Source organism: Lactuca sativa, chromosome 8, assembly GCF_002870075.4.
Source record: "Lactuca sativa cultivar Salinas chromosome 8, Lsat_Salinas_v11, whole genome shotgun sequence".
NCBI classification, from domain to species: domain Eukaryota; kingdom Viridiplantae; phylum Streptophyta; class Magnoliopsida; order Asterales; family Asteraceae; genus Lactuca; species Lactuca sativa.
This window is the reverse complement of record NC_056630.2, coordinates 113,177,333-113,187,402: the sequence shown is the minus strand read 5'-3', so window position 1 is coordinate 113,187,402 and position 10,070 is coordinate 113,177,333.

Below are 10,070 nucleotides of genomic sequence, written 5' to 3'. Positions count from 1 at the left end.
CACCAACAGGTAAATTAGGTATTTTTGTTTCATAAAAGACCCAATATTTTGTAGTTTTTTCCATTTTAGACCTAAAATATTTTTTTTAAAAAAACTCAACTTTAAAATTGTTATAATCTTCAAGACCAAATATATAAGATACTGCTTCACTACACCTAAAAAGAAAGTATACATTTATACACTAAAAAATGTTATCTAAACTATTATCATTCTAGCCAATATAACCTAGAAGAATTACAAAATTTTATTTTTGTCTAAAAATATAATTAAACCTTATCTTTGATATATATTATATCATTAAACTTGATATATTGATTATAAAAAATGTTATTATTACCGCTAAAAAAAGCTTTATGTTAATTTGATATTTTTTTGATAACATGGATAATACATTATTAGGAAGAATCTTTTAACATAATAACCACTTTTTTATTTGTAGAAAAAAAATATCATGTAATTTAAGAAACTGTATACATTTTTTTAGTTTGTCTATTATACTTATTTGGTGAGTTTGGACATATTTCCCTCTCTCACTTTTCTATATTATTTTTTTTGGCTGAAAATTTTAATCAATTTTTTTAGAACAGTTAACAAACGTATTTACTATTGTATTCTCAAACCAAAGTCATAGAATATTTTGTAACCTTAGCCAATTATTGAATAATATGTAATAATTATATCAAATACATACATAAAAATATTAATCCTACACATTTGTAATAGTTTTGTTTAGATATATAAGATTCAAGTTTAAGAATTTCTTAAAAAATGTAAACATCACATATAAATACATAAAACTATATTTTGGGAATGAAACCATTTCATCATATGTTGAAAATCCAAATGATACCGCAATTTTCCAAAATATAGACAAAACATTTTGTTATTATTTATATTACACTCGTGAAAAAAAAATTATTCTCAGCAATTTCATTGTATGTGTAATTGCTCAAAAAAATGTTTCATGCGTAAAGCAATATGATACCAAAAGATGCAAAAGTTAAATTGTTGTTTATTATTTAAACTAAAAGAATATAATTTCGTTTTTTATGCCTTGAGGGAATTAAGTTACATGAATTTGGTGTAGTGAAGAAATAGCTTTTACAACTACTCTTTTTCTTTTTAATAAATAGACGTAGACAAAGAATTGCCCAATCATAAATAAATATAGGCATAATAATTATATTGTTTAAATCGATGTCTATATTTAAACTAAAAGAATATAATCATTTTTTTTATGCATGGACGAAGTAAAGCTTTACTAAATCGGTGTAGTTAAGAAGTATCTTATCACTAGTACAAAAATGACCTACGGACACACCATAAAAGTGTGACCAGATGCGTATAGTGACATTTTATTTTTTCACGGAAAGTGTGACGGAAGGTGACGTCATCGTATGGGTCATATGGTCACTTTAAAATGTAGTGACCGTATGATATGAAAAAATGTGATCGTATTATAAAAGTGTGGCTATTGGGTAGAGAATTTTGTTCCTAAAATCAATCCTTTTATCCAATATTGTGGCGTTAAACCGTCAGTAGACACATTTATTTAGTAATAGTAGTGACTGTATGTCACCAACTTGCGACATGCATATTGTTTCTATGTGACGCTTTGCTAATAAATTGTCACACAATTCAAACTTTATTAAGACTATTACATATCTTTTGCAGACATGCATCTACAGTGAATATGACCAAGATCACTAAACGACCACATGTAATTAATTTCATAAGTGACGATTTGCTAATAAGTAGTCATAAAAACAATCTTTTATTGTGACTATTGTCTATCGTATAGAGACAATGAAAAACTTAAAAACATAGTCAAATTTATATTATAGACACAAGAAAATTTTGAAGTGTGATTATTGTTTAACATTCAGCGACATTAATTCAATTTTGATTGTTACCTTTGCTATATTTCATACACATCAAAACAATATAGATGAAAGTAACCATAAACCGACAATATGAAACGATAAAAAGAAATCAATATTATTAATAATTGAAATACAAATCCATACATAAGATCCCTAATTAAAATAGCCAAAAAAAAACTTGTACTAATAACAAGTATAAAAATATGGTAAAGAAAACAAAAAACATCGTAAACCAAAAATATTCAACTTTCCACATCTAATAACCTTTTCTCCTTCTGAAAAATTTACTTTATGCGAATTGTTATAGAAAATATCGAATGAGAACACTCCTTTTCGTAGATACTCATAATATGCATCTTTTAATTCTAGGGCTTCATATATGCTAATATGGCTGTGAATAGAAAATGAAAATAAACCATTTATAAAGTCAAACCATACATGATCATATAAAAAGAATGTGAAAGGAAGCATGTTTATGTATCAATTATTTATTAGTATAGTACATGAATAACATATGTTGTCAATAAACTAAATGAAACCACACTATAATACATGTATCTACTATAGCTATGGTGGTGATGATGATGGTGATGGTGGTAATGGGGACGGTGGTGATGGTGGTGGTGTTGGTGGTGATGGTGATGGTGGTGGGTGGTGGTGGTGGTGTTGGTGGTGATGGTGGTGGGTGTGGTGGTTGGTGGGGGTGGGGGTGGTTGTAGCGGGCAGTGCAAGTGGGTGGTGGAGATGAGTGAGTGTTGACGAGTGGTGGTGGTGATGGGTGGTTGTGGTAATGGGTGGTGGAAGGTGATGATGATGGTGGTGGTGGTATGTGGTGGAGGTGGTTGGTGGTGATAGATGGGTGGTGGTGACAGGTGATGGTGATGTGGGTGGGTAAGGTGGTGGGTGGTGGGTGTGGTGGTTGGTGGGGGCGAGGGTGGTGAAAGTGGGTGGTGGCGATGAGTGGGTGGTGATGGTGATGGGTGGTTGTGGTAATGGGTGGTGGCGGGTGATGATGGTGGTGGTGGTGGCGAGTAATGGTGATGGTGGTGGGTTAGGTGGTGGTATTGGCGAGTGATGGTGGTGGTGATGGGTAATGGTGATAGTGGTGATGATGATGGTGGTGGTGGCGTTAGTGGTGATGGTGATGGTGGTGAGTGTGGTGGTTGGTGGGGCTGGGGCTGGGGGTGGTAGGTAGTGTCACCTTACAAATTAAAGAATGATTATTGTTCTCAAATAATCTCGCAATAAGAAATGTTCTCGATTGAACGCCTTATATATATATATATATATATATATATATATATATATATATATATATATATATATATGCACGTAGTAGAGAATTTTCAATTTTATCATAGATAAAAATCCGAATCGAGAGTTTAGTAAATAACTAATGTATTAAATATTTCTTTATCGAAATTATAATACTAACCAAATAATATATACATAATTAAGATGTTAAAAATTTTCATTTTGGTTTTCCCTAAAAAAAAAATTTCCCCAATCCCGCCTGTTAGGAATAATAACTTTTAATGAGTTACAATTTTATAGCTTGCTCCATTGCCCTTGTTTACCCTTCTGATTCCTATCTCCATTTTGGGACTTCATTCCGTCTTTTCCCTCTCGTTCTACTTTAGCCTCGCCGACCACTTCCTCCACTTCCTTTCTCTCCAGTGCCAACCACCTCTTCCACCGCCTTTCTCTCCAACGTCGACCACCTACTCCATCGCCGAAATCCCAACCATCGGAGTTGTCGTCCACTTGGGATAACATCACCAACAAAATTGATCACCACCAGGTTGGTTATCTTCCTTTAACACTAAACCTAAAAATCATCTACATATCTTACAACACAATAAGCTTCACATTCATGAATAAATCTCGATTTTTCTATACAACTACAGAGCATAAAGCTTAGGCAGTCAAGAAATCGATCAAGGATAAATAGGAGATGAAAATTGAAGAATAGATATTGTATGTTCTATATCTTTATGTGATTTAGGTGTATCTATAATTTTGAGTGTGGTTAATTGTGTCAAATTTGATGATAGTAACCTTAATAAATTTAATTTTTTTGTTACAACCTCAAACAAGATTTTGTTGTTAGTTCTGTTTAATCTGACAATGTCAAACCTGGTCAATGGTTTGTAGAAATGAGTTTTGGGTTTAGAACAAGAAGGGATGATCTTGGTATGCTTTATTTTTACTTTCACTCGAACATTTATTTTAACTTGCGTGTGTGTATGTGGAATCAAGATTGAGAATCAAAGTCTTGTTAGGAATCAAGAAATTAGAAAGTGAAAAGCTTCAAAAACAGTTTGAAGATTAGAAAAGACAGCTAGATGCTAAAAATCAAAGTTTAAATGAAGATATTACAAAGTTGTTATCACATCGGGATGATTTAATAAATCAAATGGAAACAATGTATGAACAGATGGGTGAATTTTCTAAAGATAGAATATGTGCAGTTAGAGTTCCTGTTCGTCTACTGATGTATAATTTTGTATGTTAAATTGTCAACCATTTTTGCTATGTGACAGTTAATTTATATCTTTTTTGTCTATTTGCTTTATGGCAGTTTTAACAATTTACTATGGCATTTTACGACAATGTACTCTTGCCCATCCATATGTATTTCTTTATATCTAAAACTAGGCGAATGCCTGCGCGTTGCGCATAAATACCTATGCAGTTGAAATCTTTACAAATATATATTTTTTTAAATATAACAATAACGTTGTTAAATTTGATATAATAATTCGTATACGAAATTGATATAATATATTGATTATTTTGAATTATATTATAATATATACATCTATTAAAACTATATAATATCAATCGTTTGAATAACCTCTACCCCCGCGGGTTACCCATAAATGAAAATAAAAAAAAAATATATGGTTTAATGTTATTTGTTTTTGTTAATTAATTTTTTGATATTTATTTTTTTAACGTTTTAATTTCTATCATTGTAATTATTTAAAAAATCAAAAATTATTTTTGGTTTTTAAAGGTTACAATATAAGCGTTTATATAAAATTAGTTTTAACTATTGTTATTGTAAGTTATTTTAAGCTACTTATTTGATAATTTATAAGATTATAAAAATATATTTAGGATATATTTTAGTTAAATTGGTGTTACAATTTAGTTTTTCCATTTAATACTACAATTTATCATTTTTAATTATTCACAAAATATTATTTGGGGGTTTTTAAGTGAAACTAAAATTTATATTTAAGTTGACCATATAATGTTATATTTAAATTAACAATTTAAGTATTTTATTCAAACAATTCAAAAGTTGTAGCTTTAAACTGATAATGGTTTACATATAACAACGTATTAAATCTAACAAATTAAGTGTAATATGTTAAAAATTAAAGACATAACTTTATAAGTGGAAGTAAATATATTATTTTAATATTAAAAATTATTTTATTTATGCTTACACTTTAGGTTTGATATTTATTTAACTTTATTAACAAACTTATAATCATTATTAGAAACAATTTGTCACTTTTACTATCTACAAAATAATTTTTGTGTTGTTTAAGTTGAACTAAAATTTATATTTAAGTTAACCATGTAATGTTATATTTAAATTAACAATTTAAGTATTTTATCCAAACTGTTCAAAAGTTGTAGCTTTAAAATGATAATGGTTTACATACAACAACATTTTAAAATTAATAAATAAAATATAATACGTTAAAAGTTAAAGACATAACTTTATAAATAAAAGTAAATTAACAATTTATGTATTTTATCCAAACTATTCAAAAGTTGTAGTTTTAAACTGATAATTGTTTATATATAATAATATATTAAATCTAATAAATTAATTATAATATATTAAAAATTAAAGACCTAATTTTGTAAGTAGAAGTAAATATATTATTTTCATATTAAAATTTATTTTATTTATGATTATACTTTAGGTTTGATATTTATTTAACTTTATTAACCAACTTATAATCATTATTAGAAAGGTACTACAATTTGTCACTTTTAACTATTTATAAAATATTCTTTGCGTTGTTTAAGTTGAACTAAAATTTATATTTAAATTAATCAAGTAATGTTATATTTAAATTGACAATTTAAGTATTTTATCCAATCTGTTCAAAAGTTGTAACTTTAAAATGATAATGGTTTACATACAATAACATTTTAAAATTAATAAATAAAATATAATACGTTAAAAGTTAAAGACATAAATTTATAAATAAAAATAAATATATTATTTTAATATTAAAATTTAGTTTATATATGATTACACTTTATGTTTGATATTTATTTAACATTATTAACCAACTTATAATCATTATTAGAAAGAAATTGAAAAGTCATGGGAGTTTCAAATGAATGTTGTGTCTTAGGAGTTTCAAAAACATGAGGTTCAAGGAAAAATGCTAGCTTTATAAGATATATAGATATAGATATAGACTAGGTGAATCCCTGCGTGTTGCGCGAGGATAGAATTATAATGTTAAAATAATAACTTTTACCAAATTATTATTTAATATTTATACTTTGAAACAAAATGTTAGTAGTAAAACAAACATATAGTTAACATATTAGTTTTATTAAACATTATAGTTTAATTTTTAATTCATTGTGATATATACAATTATTTGATAATTTTATAAACCGTTTAAAATTGTGTAAATTATATATCAAACAAATGATAATATAACGGGGAACAAAACGTATGAACAAAAATATGAACTGCAACTTTTAATAACATAAAAATAGAAAAACATATATTATAACATTTGTATTAAAATATATATATATATATATATATATATATATATATATATATATATATATATATATATATATATATATATATATATATATATATATATATATATACAACGAATAATAAAAAATATGAAAAATAAACACTATAACTTTTAATAACATAAAAACACTAAAACATCTATTATAACATTTATATTAACTCTTCATATTTAAATCACAAATCTCTTCAAATACATTAATGTTTTTAATGTGCAAAACTTTACAACCTTATAAAAGAAAGGAAAATAAAAAGTTATTGTGATTACTAATTAGACAAAATTGCAAGAATGGTCCTTGTGGTATGTCAAAACTAGCAACTTTTGTCCAAAATAGGTTTGGCTTGCAAGGATGGTCCAATAGTTTCATTTTGTTGCGAGTTTAGTCCAATTTCCTATGAACTTTTTTATAATGACGGATTTGCACCTTATTATTTTATTTTCCATTTTTCTTTTATTACGACAATTAAAAACAATTAAAAATAAAAAATATCAAAATAAATAAGCTATAAACCCAAACGCGTCGTCTCCCTCCCCTATTTCTTCTACAGTGTGTTTCCTCTCCACCGGTATCACCGCCGAGACGAGTACTCCGGCGACTCCAAGGCATCTCCAGTCACTCCAAGGCACCTACGCTATCAAATCTCACCACACGCCAACCCACCTTCCCCTTTCCTGTTTCCCTTCTGTCATCCCTAAAACTAGGTCATAACTCCATTACGCAGACGCATGATGCAACAAAATCTTAGCGACCATCATGTAAAATCGAAGAAGAGGGAGATTCAGATTGGTGAAGCAAGTTTAGATTGAGCCTAAATCGTCTCCATCGACAACTAGTTCATTTTGATGATACATATTAGGCGTTTGTATCAATTCACCTGCGAGTGAAACGGAATGCAATTCTTGGATTTTGGTTCTATCTGATGTGTGCAACAACACAACAATGAGGTCTGATTAAAGCTAAAAGCTCTCTAGGGCTTGAAAGATTCATCAATTTAGGGTTACACAAAACGGGGAAAGAAGAAGTATCATATAAATGTACTCACGAAGAACAACAACTCTTCCAAGATGTTGTTTACTCTAATCTCGTTTTCTCTGGTCACTGATTTTAGGAACAACTCTTAGTTGCATTTTGATCCTGAAAAAAGAAGACTACCTGCTCAAAATCAATCGAATTTGTTAGATAATAGTATATGAATGAAGAATCTAGTCTACCTCAGCGGTTGAAATGTGACCAAGTAAGTAACTAAAACCCAAAGACCACAGCAACTAATAATGAAAACAAATACCAACTATGTAGACTTGTCCCAGGTAAAGCAATTTATTTTCTTAAGACGAGTATAAAATAGATCTAAGAGAAATTTTCAGCATATACAATTAAAACAAAAAGAAGAATTTCGAAACATATAGAATCAAATTCGTAATAAGAGACGAGGATCTGGAACAAAATAGACCATGAAGAATTAGTATATGGTAGCAAGTGAGATACAGATAGATACGAAGATGAAAAGAAGGTACCTTTGAGGTAACAAGCGCATGCAAGAAGAAGAAGAAGTAAAATGTGAATGATGAAGATTGAAGAGGTAAATGATTTTGGAGAGAGAGAGAGAGAGAGAGAGAGATTTTGTATTATTTTTAATTGTTTTTTAACTGTTGTAATAAAAGAAAAATGGAAAATAAAATAATAAGGGCAAAATCGTCATTATAAAAAAGTTCATAGGAAATTGGACTAAACTCGCAACAAAACGAGACTATTGGACCATCCTTGCGAGCCAAACCCATTTTGGACCAAAGTTGCTAGTTTTGACATACCATAGGGACCATTCTTGCAATTTTGTCTACTAATTAATAATTAGGGTAAATTACACGAATGGTCCCTATGGTTTAGGTTAACTTACGCGTTTGGTCCCTAACTTATTTTTCTAACTCGGAAGGTCCCTACTGTTTGTTTTTGTTACACGCTTGGTCCCTGTCTTACATAAAAAGTCTATTTTTTCCTTTGATTTTTTAATTTATTTAAATAAACACACCCCAACCCCACCTTCTCACTTTACCTTACCTACCGTACCCTTTTTCCCTATTTAAATAATTGTCTTTTTACGTAAGATAGGGACCAAATGTGTAACAAAAATAGATAGTAAGGACCAAGTGTGTAACAATAACAAACAATAGGGACCTTCCGAGTTAAAAAATAAGTTAGGGACCAAGCGTGTAAATTACCCCAAACCATAGGGACCATTCGTGTAATTTACACTAATAATTATAAGTTAAAAACTCTTGAGTTGTAACTAATAAATATAAATAAATTAGAAAACTCTTGAGTTGTAGCGTAAGTTTCAAATGAATGTGGTACTTGGAAAAGTATTATTATTATTATTATTATATTATTATTATATTCGTCTAAATAATTGGTTTTGATGCATCATTTTAATCCCTTCAATTATTAGACATAAATATATTTAATTATAAATTTATAACATACATAGATGCATATACATGTTAAACAAATCACACACACACACACACACACACACACACACACACACACATATATATATATATATATATATATATATATATATATATATATATATATATATTCGTAAATGTCATATGTAATTATTGTCGTAGTAATATGGATAAATTACTTTCATATAAAGAACATATCATGATAACTCTATTATAATTATATATCAAACGTTCAAAATTATGTTATCTTTTAAATATTGTTTTTTAAATATGTTGTGTAGAATAACCCAACAAAAAAATAATAGAAAATAAACATAATCAAAATAGAAAAACTACAATCAAATAAATAAGAGCACCGAGTGGTTGAATATATAAATAAAGATGTTACATAAACATACATTTAAATCAAAAGAAAAAACTAACATTTGTCAAGTTTGCTAAAAAAAAACCTATTTCCATTTTATGAATATTCTTTCTTCATTTAACACCATTCAACCATAGAAACTTGATGACAATTCTTCACTAACCTGCAATCAAAATATTTTTCTTGAAAAAGAAGAATCAGAAAGATATTCCAAGCAAAACATTGATGTTTGGAGAGTCACATTCAAGATTGAGTAATACACACAAATCACATATAAAGATTAAATAAGAAACTGAATATAAAGAAAGAATAGAAAAGCTTCATTTGTTTTGGTTGAAAGAAAAAATCATATTACAATTACCATCGATGCGACATAACCCATTTCTTTAAATCATCATATTTGGATCGTAAATGCTTCAACTATATGAAAACTTTTGAATCACAATATCTTCAAATCTTTCTTACATGTAAGATTTTATATAACACAAAAGACACAAAAGATTGGCATTTTATAGTAAACTTTTCACTAAATGCTAATTAAAT